The sequence below is a fragment of the Carcharhinus amblyrhynchos genome, chromosome 9, assembly GCF_965287045.1.
Source record: "Carcharhinus amblyrhynchos chromosome 9, sCarAmb.v2.hapA, whole genome shotgun sequence".
In the NCBI taxonomy this organism is placed as follows: domain Eukaryota; kingdom Metazoa; phylum Chordata; class Chondrichthyes; order Carcharhiniformes; family Carcharhinidae; genus Carcharhinus; species Carcharhinus amblyrhynchos.
In genome coordinates, this window is record NC_137332.1 from 27,276,833 (window position 1) to 27,290,220 (window position 13,388).

Here is a 13,388-nt window from a genome sequence, read left to right on the forward strand (position 1 = left end):
TTGATTTCTAATAAGACCATAAGCTACTTTCTGACCTGCACTATTGTCACACATTTAGAAACAGTAATAGCAAATTGGGTTTGTACAGTGCTTTGAATACAGGAAAATGCCTAAGGTGCTTTAGAGTTATAGAGGTTTATAGCATGGAAACACACCCTTCGGCCCCACTTGTCCATGCCGCCCTTTTTTTTAAAGCCCCTAAGCTAATCCCAATTGCCCACATTTGGCCCATATCCCTCTATATCCATCGTACCCATGTAACTATTTAAATGCTTTTTAAAAGATAAAATTGTACACGCCTCTACTACTACCTCTGGCAGCTTGATCCAGACACTCACCACCCTCTGTGAAAAAGTTGCACCTCTGGACACTTCTGTATCTATGCCCTCTAGTTTTAGACATCCCTACTTTTGGGAAAAGATATTGACTATCTACCTTGTCAATGCCCTTCATTATTTTATAAACCTCTAAAAGGTCACCCCTCAGCCTCTTACGCTCCAGAGGAAAAAGTCCCAGTCTATTCAGCCTCTCGTTATAACTCAATCCATCAGGTCCTGGTAGCACCCTAGTAAATCTTTTCTGCACTCTTTCTATTTTATAATAGGGTGACCAGAATTGCACACAGTATTCCAAGTGTGGCCTTACCAATGTCTTGTACAACTTCAACAAGATGTCACAACTCCTGTATTTAACGTTCTGACCAATGAAACTAAGCATGTCGAATGCCTCCTTCACCACTCTGTCCACCTGTGACTCCAATTTCAAGGAGCTTTGAACATGTACCCCTAGATCTCTTTGTTCTGTAATTCTCCCCAATGCCCTACTGTTAACCAATTAAGTCCTTTCCTGGTTCAGTCTACCAAAATGCATTATCTCGCATTTGTCTAAATTAAACTCCATCTGTCATTCATCAGCCCATTGGCCCAGTTGATCAAGATCCCGCTGCAATCCGAGATAACCTTGCTCACTGCCCTCCATGCCCCCAATCTTGGTGTCATCTGCAAACTTACTAATCATGTCCCCATATCCTCATCCAAATCATTAATATAAATGACAAATAACAGTGGGCCCAGCACTGATCCCTGCGACACACCGCTGGTCACAGGCCTCCAGCTTGAAAAACAACTCTTTACAAGCACCCCTTGTATCAATTTACATACCTCACCATGGATCCTGTGAGATTTAACTTTATGCAACAACGTACAATGCGGTACCTTGTCAAAGGCCTTGTTAAAGTCCATGTAGACAATATCAACTGCACTGCCTCATCTACATTCTTGGTTACCCCTTCAAAAAACTCAATCAAATGTGTGTGACATGATTTTCCATTCACAAAGCCATGCTGACTGTCCCTAATCAATCCTTGCATCTCTAAATGCCTGTCTCTCAAAATCTTCCAACAATTTACCCACCACAGATGTGAGGCTAACTGGCCTGTAGTTCCCAGGTTTTCCCTGCAGCCCTTTTTAAACAAAGGCATAACATTTGCCACTGTCCAATCTTGAGGCACCTCATCTGTGACTATCGATGATTCAAATATCTTGGCTAGGGGACCCGCAATTTCCTCCCAAGACTCCCACAACAACCTGGTATATGTCTCATCAGGTCCCGCAGATTTATCTACCTTGATGTGCTTTAAGACTTTCAGCACCTCCTTCTCTGTAATATGCTCACTCCTGAAGACATCAATACTTAATTTGACAAGTTCCCTAACATCCATGCTTTTCTCAACAGTAAATACTAATGAGAAATATTCATTTAGGATCTCGCCTATCTTTGTGGATCCGCACATAAGTGACCTTGTTGATCCTTAAGAGGCCCTACTCTGTCCCTTGTTACTCTTTTGCCCTTTATGTATTTGTAGAAGCTGTTTGGATTCTCCTTTGCCTTATCTGCCAAAACAATATTGTGTTCCCTTTTTGCCCTCCTGATTTCTCTCTTAACTCTACTCCTACACCCCCTATACTTTTCAAGGGATTCACTTGATCCCAGCTGCCTATGCATGTCATGTGCTTTTTTCTTCTTCTTGACCAGGGCCTCAATATCCTGAGTCGTCCAAGGTTCACAATTTCTGCCAGCCTTGCCCTTCACTCTAAGAGGAACGTGTTTACCCTGAATCTTGGTTAACACACTTTTGAAAGCATGCCACTTACTAGATGTCCTTTTTCCTTCCCCCGACTCCCCCAATTAACTTTTGAAAGTTTCTGCCTGATACCATCAAAATTGGCCTTGCCCCAATTTAGAATATTAACTTTTGGGACAGATCCACCATTCTCCATAGCTATCTTAAAAATAATAAAACTCCTTTAAAGGAGAAAAAGAGCAAACTTTGCAATATTTAATGTTTGGGGAAAGATTTTGAGGGTGTGGAGAGCTTTTTGAAATGGGTGAAGTGTAGACTGAAGATTGAATCATGGAATCTCTTCAGTGCGGAAGGAGGCCACTCGGCCCATGGAGACTGCACCGACAATAATCACACCCAGCCCCTATCCCTGTCACCCTGCTAATCTCTCTAACCTACACATCCCGGGAACTAAGGGGCAATTTAGCATAGCCAACCTGCACATCTTTGGACTGTGGGAGAAAATTGGAGCACCCGGACCCATGCAGACACAGAGAGAATGTGCAAACTCCTGGCGACTGAAGCCAGGAATCAAACTCAGGTCCCTGGAGCTGTGAGGCAACAGTGCTAACCACTGTGCCACTGTGCTGAAATGATAGATTGAATAGAGGGAGTTAGATTACACTGCAGGATGGAGGCAAAGGGATATGGGTGTGGCTATGGAGATGTTTGTAAACCCATGGACCCCAGTGGAGGTCAGCAGGAAATGATGATGGGCAGGGTAGGTTGTGGTTTAAAGACTTGACATTTGTAGATAGAGGCATTAAAAAACTGATAAGGATAATGGCAAAATTGAGCTTAGAGATGGTTGTGGCATGGATAAGACTTCTGACAGTGGAAAGGAGATGGCTCCACATCTCCAACTTGTGTCTGGAGGCGAAAGTACATGGTCTTGTTAGGATATGAATTTGAAGCTTAGCTGAGTGAGAGCCATCTGGGTTGAATCAGTCAACTTACAACCTATGGGTCATGAAGTTTTTTTATTCTTGAGATGTGAGTATTATTGACAAGAGGAGAATTTGTTGCCTATCCCTAATTACCCTTGAGAAACTGATGGTGAGCTGCTGCCATGAACTGCTGCAATCCCTCTGGTGCAAGTATATCCACAGTGCTGTTAAGAATGAAGTTCCAATTTTTTTGATCCAGGATGACATGACAGGGAAGGGAGCTTGCAGATAATGATGTTCCCATGTGTACTACATGTTAGAGGTGTTTGGTTTGGAAGATGCTGTTGAAGAAGACTTTTTAAATTGCTGGAGTGCATCTTGCATATGGTATACACTGCTGACATTGTGTACTGATGGCTGAGGGAGCAAATATTTAAGGTGATGACTGGGATGCCAATAAAGCAGGCCCACTGGTGTTAAGCTTTGAGTGCTATTGGAGCTGCACTCATTCAGGCAAGTGGAGAGTTTTCCATCACACATGTCTTGTAGATGTTGCACAGGCTTTACTTTATGTGCAGTTTTGGCAGGAGCTGAAAATTAAGATCTTCCCAACATGCGGTTGTAGGCTTACACATGCCTTAATGACAACAAGGAGATGTTTGTATAATTGATGATACAGCAGGATAATCGAAGCAGAATTAACATCCCTTCAGATTGCAGGCAGAGTTGCAACTGAGGGTGAACAAAACAAATTAACTCGCAAGTTACTTCCTGTTAATGTTGAGAAGATTTTACTTCTAAAGGGACCTCCACCCACACTGCTTCTGGCACCTGACTGCATTTTCCTGGGGTGCAGGGACAGATACCTAGAGTAGGATTTAGCGTGGGTTCAGAGTTGGAAGTCTGCTTCTGTCTAGTTTTTTGCTGCTGATGGGAGAAGGAAATCTTACCATAATTCAAAGGCTGCTTGGAAGAGCCAAAATTAGCAATTCAGTTATAATGCAAAGACCAACAACCGGTGTGAGAACTCAATGATAGGAGAGCAAAATAAGAGAGTCTTTGCATCAACCCACTGTTAACCTCACTCTCATTTGTTTTAAAAGTTTGCATTTATATAGTGCTTTTCATAATTACTGAATGTGTCAGCACTTCATAACCATTAATGTATTTCTGAAGTGTCATCATTGTTGCAGGAAAACAATGAGCCAAACTCATAAAGATCAAGAAATTTGTCTAAAATCGTGCTTTTTGGGGAAAAAAAAGTATAAATTGACAGTTGGTTGATAAACTTCAGTAATGGTTTATTTAATCTCTAATAGGTCTTTGCAAAATATTAAAGCAGCTAAAATGCAGAATTTTTAAAAGCTTGCCTGTTATCTGGATATAATTGTGGTCCCCTATTCTGTTAGTGTCTAATGAGCCTTCCTATAAAAGGCAGTGACTGCAGAATTTGGGCATCAAAGCTGTTGGAAATGGAACATGAAGAGGAGACTTCATTGCAATGATTCATTTGTATTAATCTGTTTGATCAATGCCTTTTTTTAATGCCAAAATTAACTATGTCTGATAAATAACACAAGTAGTGCTATTTATAAATACATTTCTGCACATCTGTTTGTAAGTATTTGATTTTTACCCTTGCAATTATCAATGTATTACTGTTTCTCTGAATTGTAACTGTAATTCTGTGATCATTATCCATCGTTATATTTTTCATATTTTCTTTGAATTTGTTTGTGTGTATCTGTTTTATTTTTGAATAGATTTACTTGTTTCTCTCATTTCAAATTTCTGCTCACTCCTGTGAGACAAGAGGGCCTGCATCCCATTCACTTTAAAAGCGAGGTACTGCAGATGCTGGGAATCTGAAATAAAAACTGAAAATGCTGGAAAAATCAGGTCTGACAGCATCTGTGGAGAGAGAAGCAGAGTTAATGTTTTCCGTCCATATGACCCTTCTGCAGATGGCTACGCTGGAGCCAGAATGAGGAACACTGGTGTGGAACCCGAGCTGCAGCCCATGGGCGCCACCTGTGGGTCCCAGCCCTGTCACCGAGACAGCCAGCAGAGCAATGTGCTTAGACATGCACACTTACAGTTATATCTGCAGTCGGCTTTACAAAGGTTAGGCACATGCTCAAGCAGACTGATATAACTCATCGGGGTTATGTGTCAAAAGTTCAGAGATTTCAGAGCTGCCTAATGATCATGCAAGTGAGGCTTAATTTTACTTCAAACATAGATTGTTCCAAGTGATAAGTTCATTTGCGTTGGCGTGCCAGCAGGATGCCTTGGTGTGCTTTGTTGCCATTCGGTAGCAGAGGACTCCAATGGAGGTTCCTCTACAGAGGGATCCTTCTCTGCTACATTGGGAACCTCGAATGGGGGGGCGGGGGAGGGGAGGTAGTGCATGCATCAGTCCCATACAACCATAAACTCGCCAGTTCATGGGCTCCCAAGAAACGTGCCCTTGTTGCCATCTTGTGGAGTCCATGGATGTGTTAATTAAGTTACGCCACATTCCTTTTTTTTCTTTGAAAAATCTTTAATGTGTTGTTTGTACTTCAGTCCCATACTCCTGACCTATGAGCAGCCAGTGTGGAGGACGGGTGGTGAAGAAGGAGGGGGACCTACTTGTGCACCTGGGTCTGGCCAAACTTGCGATCAACATATCCAGGCAGTGAGCTGCCTGACTGCCCCCTTTCTGCTGCTACATTCGCAGCCAGGTGTTCCCTGGCATCACTGAGACCTTCCATACCCATTGGGCACTGCAGGGACTGGAGTGTGTAATTGACCCCTTTATTCACCCTTTGATTTGATGGTTTAAGTTTCAATTATGCGTTTGATTTTGTTTTGGGGGCTCCCCCTTGAGGGGCTGCCTTTGCTTTGTCCTTCAGTTTGTTTAGTTTATTTGATTTACCAGAAAGATTGGCATGCTGGCAGAGCTGGACTGGAAAGGGGAGATTGCTGCATTCCCATACCTGAAAATATGACCATACTAAAATACTTGCAAACACCTGGTGAAAGTTAATTATGAATTAGTCAATACCTGTGATGCTGAATTGGACTAAGCAACTAATTGAAGTGAATTAGTCAATATCCTATCTAAATCTGTCATCATGGGATGGAATCCTTATTTTATTGAGAGTCCTGATTTCAGACACTCTGATTACTTGAAAACCTTCCATTGTTGTCTATTCACATGATTTACAAATTGCATTGCATCCTCTTAAAATGAAGGCTTTTGCACTTTTCAGGGGCCTTATTTCCTTTTCTCCCCTCCTACAGAACCTTGTTTAAAAAAGATAATCATTTAAAAAAGAGATAAATAATCCGAATGTTCTCTGCATGTTATGTATGCGCATATTAAAAGTGGGATCACTTTAAGAATAAAAAGTTAGAAACAATTATGATTCATTTTAACATTCATTTAAGGGTCACTTTTCAGTATATATCCATTGGTGAGTATTCTAACATTTTGTTGCTTCATGGGATGTGAGTGTAGCTGGCAAGACCATCATTTATCACCTATTCCTAATTGCCCATGAACTGAATCACTTGCATAGCCACTTCAGACGGCAGTTAAGAATCAACCACATTGCAATATCTAGTGTCACCAGATAAGGATGGCAGGTTTCCTTCCTGAAAGAGCATTCGTGAACTAAAGGGTTTTTAATAACAAGTAATGATATTGTCCCATTACTGAGACTTGCTGCAGTAGAACTACATCCTACCCCCAGAGTATTAGTCTGGGCCTGTGGATTACTAGTTGAATGACATTGCTGCTGTACCACTATCTTCCCCTTGGAGAGGAAGGCGCTGAGTACAAGATTGCCTTGAAAACACACACTGCTGGAGTTTTGGATTTTCCTAGAAACACTTCCAGTTGGAAAAGAATAAATGCCCTTCAACTCTTGTGTTACTGAGATTTCAGAAGGCAACTTGCCAACATTGAGTGTCAATATTAGTCTGAATCCCTCCCTTAAGAAATTTTTGTTACCTTTCGTAAACTTCAAGTGCTGGGGAACTCAGTGCGGCAGTTCAAACCTATCATTTCTGGGGCCTGGGTTCAAGTTCACCATTTCAGCTTAAACTGATGGGATAACAAGTTTGTTGCTGGCTGTAAAGTTGTGTGAAAAATACACTTCAATAGTCACAATCCAGATCCAAACAAGCATGCAATTGCAACAACAACAAAAAAACATATAATCGGCAATATCATCCAGAAAGACCTGATGTTTGGTGTACAAAATACAAGAAATGCTGTTCTGATGCTGTAGAGGTGTTCTTTTTGGATTAAAGCTATATGCCTGCTTTGGGTGCTTGAACTTGAACACCAATGCATGTTCCCAGCTCTGCCAATCATCACCTCAAAAGATCTCTGGAGAAGTTCACTTATTTCACTTGCTTAAGATAATAGCAATGACAGCACTTCATTACTGATTGTATTTTCAGTTCAACATTTATACATCCTAGAAAGACGGGTTGACAAAATTAGAACCTTCATTGTAGTTGGTTAAAACTACAAACCAGCATCAAAGTGATAGGCTCCACATTTCATCACGGACTCCTGCCATGATTTTCGTGGGAATCTGATAAAACATCCAGAAGACAGGGCAGGACAAAATATGGTGATTTCCCACAGACTTTGGAAGTTCCTGGTCAACTTTTTCTGGGAAAACAAATCTTGAGGATTGTCCTTCAAGGCTGATAATAGTAAAGGACAGGGTTGAGAATGTGAAGTCTTAATGCTGAAAGACTTGCTTTCTTGGTCCAGAAGGAATCAGATGTACCTGGAGTCTGACTGGGAGTGTCCAGAAGGTCATAGGTGAACTCTGTGAAGGATTTCAGGCCAGTGAAGACTAAAAGAGAAGATATCTTTGAAAGTAATGTCTGTGTTGGTCCCATTATGTGTAGGGCTAAGTGAAGCCTCTATTTGGGATGTCCAAGCCTCACCCCTCCCAGACGTGGTGAGAGTCAGATTTGCTGGCAATATGGAGCTAGCAGATGCTAGGGCATACCAACCTCACGTTAATTAGATCCTGGGAAATCTAGCAGGGCCAACATTGCAAGTCAAAAGCATGTATGATTGTATCATAACATTAAGAATATAAAAAGTAGGAGCAAGGTTAGGCCATATGGCCCCTCGAGCCTGCTCTGCCATTCAGTAAGATCCTGAACTCAGTTCCACTTACCCACCTACTCACCATAACTCTTAATTTCTTTACTGTTCAAAAATCTATTTTTGCCTTTAAAACATTCAACGAGATAGCCTCAACTGCTTCACTGGGCAAGGAATTCCACAGATTCGCAACCATTTGGGTGAAGAAGTTCCTCCTTAACTCAGTCCTAAATCTGCTCCCCCTTATTAACATTCAGAGCCATAGATGAAAATAACTCTTCTTATTGCTTCAATGGGTCTCAACAGCAAAGATTTCTTTCCGTTTATTTTTAGGGGACGTGAGTGTCACTGGCTGGACCAGCATTTATTGGCCATCCCTAACTGCCTTTCATTTCAGAGGGCATTTGAGAATGAACCACACTGCTATGGCTCAGGAGTGTCAGACCAGGTAAGGATGGCAGATTGCCTTCTCTCAAGGCCTTTACCGAACAAGTTGGATTATTTTGTGACAGTTGTTTCATGATCATCTTCAGACTTTTAATTCCAAATTTTTTTTTAAATTGAATTAAAATTTCACCATTTGCTGTGGCTGTATTTAAACCTGGGTCCCCAGATCTTGCTGTGGGTCTCTGGATTACTAGTTCAGTGACAATACCACTCTGCTACTGCCTCCCCACATTTCAGCACCCTCAAGCCAAGTTTGTGATATATTCCAAAAATTGACCAACATTTGATTTTTTTTTATTCATTTGTGGGACATGGGCGTTGCTGGCTGACAAGCATTTATTGCCCAACCTTAGTTCAGAAGGTAGTTGAGAGTCAACCCATTGCTGTGGCTCTGGAGTCACATGTAGGCCTGACCAGGTTAGGATGGCAGATTTCCTTCCTTAAAGGACATTAGTGAACCAGATGAGTTTTTCCAACAATTGACAACGGTTTCATGATCATCAGTAGATTCTTAATATTTCATTGAATTCAAATTCCACCACCTGCCACGTTGGGATTCGAATCTGGGTCCCCGGAACATTAACTGAGTTTTTGGATTAATAGTCGAGCGATAATACCACTAGGCCATCGCCTCCCTGGCCTCCCCAATTGGTGCTAAATTAGCAATCATAATCAGATTGCTGATGTGTAAGCAGAAATGTTAGATTGATTGCAATATAGATGGTAGCTTGAGACTAGGTAAAAGTTGAGTAGGAGGAGCAAAAAACTTACCGAACAAGAGAAAGCCTTTCAGTATTTTCTAAAGTTTGTCGCCACTGGATTTTAATTCAAAACATTTTTTGACCACTCTTGTGAAAACATGGGGTAGATTGGTCAATTTTAAAAAGAAATATGATGCAAAATAATTATTTATTGTAAAATTGCATTGTTGTTAATATCTGTGAAAGCCTAAGTGAGAGTGACTGCTGCTGTGCACCTGCAGCTGCTATTTACTGAGAGATTTCCAATTCGTTTCTCTACGGCACCAACGTGAAAATAATAGTTTTCCCAAAGGCTGGAGAAATTACTTGTCAAATTTAATTTGTCGTCTTGTCCATCTGCCATGTGGTAACAGCAGTGGTAATGGTGCTGATATGACTGGCCCTGTGGGGTAGCTTTCCAGTTACTCTGTTCGAAGAACTAGTTTGTCACACACACAGTTGTCTGCCTTGTTTTGAAGAGGTGAAAAAATGAGCTGTATTACAAATTTGACAGGCAGTGTGAAAGTAAAAGGAAGCATGATAAGAGTTATTTCATTACACCCCACAACAGCCTACTACTACTACCATAGATGTATGATGCACAGAAATGGAAACATGAAGTATTCGTTGGTGGGTTGCATCGGCTTTTGTATGTCTTAATGTCACTCTCTTATATATATAAGGGGCAATTTTTTATTGTCTGATGCTGAATTTCACAACTTTGGGAGAAGTTTTTCTCCTGGTAAGCCTCACATCGAATTGATATACATCAGCTGAATGGGTGAGCCTGCTTTGACTTAATTCTTTAAGGAACTGTTTTGGTTAAAATTGAAGCGTAGTTCATTCGACTGTGAAAGACAGCCTTTCATTAATGTCGTGTTCCGGATCTCTGGCCCAAATGTCAGGCTCCAACTTCCCACCCTTCAGTACACTCTGGGTGGAATTTTATGGCCTCACTCGTCCCAAAACTGTAAAATCCCATCCAAGATCAACAGACATTTCCATTGTCTGCCCCTTGCCTGCTCTGATTCCATGGTGGGTGGAGCGGTAAAATTCTGGCCTCTGTCTCCTATTGTTATTCATCCTCCTCCAGCTCCTTACCCCTTTGGCTTCTACTGTGCATGCTTTCTCCTCACAGCGTCCCCATTGCCCCCTTTGTGTCTGCCCTTTCCCCAATCTCAGCCCTTGCACACACCTCCTTTCCCATTGCCCCTGCTTGTGTTTGTTATCCTCACCCTCCCTCACCGCCACAAAGTGATGTTCTTGTGGACAATGTTGGCAAAAAGCAGGAGCCGACCAACCCTACAACCCAGTAGAGTGGTGTTCATCACAACAAGAGCAACGCAGCTCTATAGCTGGTAGGCTATGATGTTGCATTCACCTCAAAGTCATGAGCAAGCTGAGGTCTGATTTATGCACATCACTCATTTTCAAACAGGTTCGTGGCTGACGCAACTTTCCGTTGGTGTGATGCAAGATTGGAAGACATGAGGAGATTCCAGCCAGCAGCTGTTTTAATGAGCATCTGTGAGATGGTAATGAATGCAAACTGTGGTCACACCACGAATGAGGACTCACTTGATGAAACAGCAGCACTCCAAAAGCTTATGATTCCAAATAAACCTGCTGGTGTTGTGAGGCTTCTTACTGAGCCCACCCTAATCCAACGCTGGCATCTCCACCTCATTCATGCCACTAGGCAGAGAGATAGCTGACCTGCTACTAACCCATCCTCAAAAGGTTGCAAATTGTTTTTATGCTGGCGGGTCTCTGACGTTTTGTCTGCTACTAGATTCTCCACTCCTACTTGCCATGAAACCCAAAAGAGGTGGGATGGGAGAATTCTACACAAGGTGTCTAATAGCAGAAATGTGATCCTCCATAACAATGACTGTTAGTGAGGGTGCATGCTGACATTGAGAAGACATGATGTGGAAATGCTGAAGTTGGACTGGGGTAGGCACAATAAGAAGCCTCACAACACCAGATTGAAGTCCAACAGGTTTATTTGGTAGCACGAGCTTTCACAGTGCTTCTCCTTCATCAGGTGAGTGAAGGAGCAATGCTCTGAAAGCTCATGCTACCAAATGAATCTGTTGGACTTTAACCTGGTGTTGTGAGACTTCTTATTGAGAAAAAATACATGCTGTGTTTGCAGATTCTTCAAGAATGACTGAGTATTTGTTGTGAGATTAAGAATGTTTACTTAAATTATTACAGGTATAGATTGATATTATACGGTTATATTTGAAAGCAGTGCTCACAACAGGCCATTGGTGAGCTTGAATATAATTTTTGTTCAGATATGTCCAGTTCTTCTTCTTTGATTCTGCAACACAATATAATTAAAAACATGTTTCTAAACTCCATCAGTGATATTCTAGACAGTGGAGAGCGAAGGTGTATATGATCAATAGGTGCCAGTTCACCTTTCCATGTAGTAAAGTAGTTAATTTAATGAGGAGAAAGTAATATTTGAAAAATCAAATGTCATTCTGTTTTTTATTAGCTTGAGGGACAATGAAAATCAATTTTCAGAAATGCACAGAATTCGTATGGTCACACAAAACCTTTTCAATTCACGCTGCCGTTTAAAACCTCTTTTCTGGTGTTCATACACTATTTTCATGTGCGATTCTCATTAATGACTGCTGTTTAAGGATTTTATTGTTACTCCAAGTCATTTGGAACATTTTTACTATTTTAGCAAGTGCATGGAAACAGTCTTCTTCTAGTTGTGCACAGCTGAGCAATTCTCATTAAGCAGTGGCTGCACCGATGGAGACTTGTGCCTCTCTGGGTGGATCAGGATGTGGAGAACATGCTATTGTTCAGTCCGTGCCGATTAGACTTCATTACAAATAGGCAAGAAATTTGAAACAACACGAAATTTGATGAAAAGCAAAAGAAGTGATTAAGGTGTTAAGTTTGGCACAGGAACATAACTCACAACAGGCTGATGAGAATCAAGGGAGGGGTCGAGAGTATTGTGGGGAGGTGCTAAAAATTAAAAATCAGTAAGTCCCCACTCGCTGCCAGTTTTATGCATTTACTGCAGTAGAGGCACCGGAGTGACCTGGAGTCAAGTAATCTGCTGGGAGAGGGGAAAAGCAGGTAAAAATCCAGGCCAGAAAGGGGAGAAAATGCCTGCAACGTTCCTCTTTATTTACTTTGGATCTTTAAAACCAGTCCATGATATCATATTGAACTTGATTTATGTTACAGGAATCAAGATTCATCGCATGAACTTGAATCTTGCTTCATAGCATCACTATTCTTGAGGAAAATATGTTTTTTTTCAATATTCATTGGTGGGACATGAGTATCACTGGCTGTCCAGCATTTATTGCCCATCACTAGTTGCCGGAGGGCAGTTGAGAATCAACTACATTGCTGTGGCTCTGATGTTACATGTAGGCCAGACCCAGTAAGAATGGCAGATTTCCTTCCCTAAACCAGATGGGTTTTTTCTGACAATTGACAACATTTTCATGGTCAGTATTAGATTCTTAATTCCAGATTTTTTTTATTGAATTCAAATTCCATTACCTGCCATGGCAGGATTCAAACCCAGGTCCCACAGAACATTAGCAGGTTTTCTGGATTAATTGAATCCAAGCCATTATGAGACCATCACCTTCCCTGCAATTGCCCAGTATTCAAACTGATTGAAAGTCAGCCTGACTCAAAATGTTGGCTCTAATCTTTGTCCACAGACCTGCTGAGATTTTCCAGCATTTTCTGTTTTTGTTTAGCATTCAACTTGCCCTGACAAAACTTGTATGCATGATCTCTAGTCCTCCCTATGCTATCCAGTTGAAATAACTAGTTCAGGGGAAGACAATCTAGTACCCACATTATCTTATAAACCTCAATCAATAGACACTCTACAATGAGCCCTCCATCCCTGATTCATGTACCTTGCTGGTGGTTACTCTGGGTCGATCTAAAGGCCTCAGTATATTCTTTTGAATCAATTATGTTCAAGTCCCACTCCAAGACTTGAGCACAATACCAAGTTGATACTTCAATGCCATGCTGAAGGAGTGCAACGTTGTCGGGGTGTTATT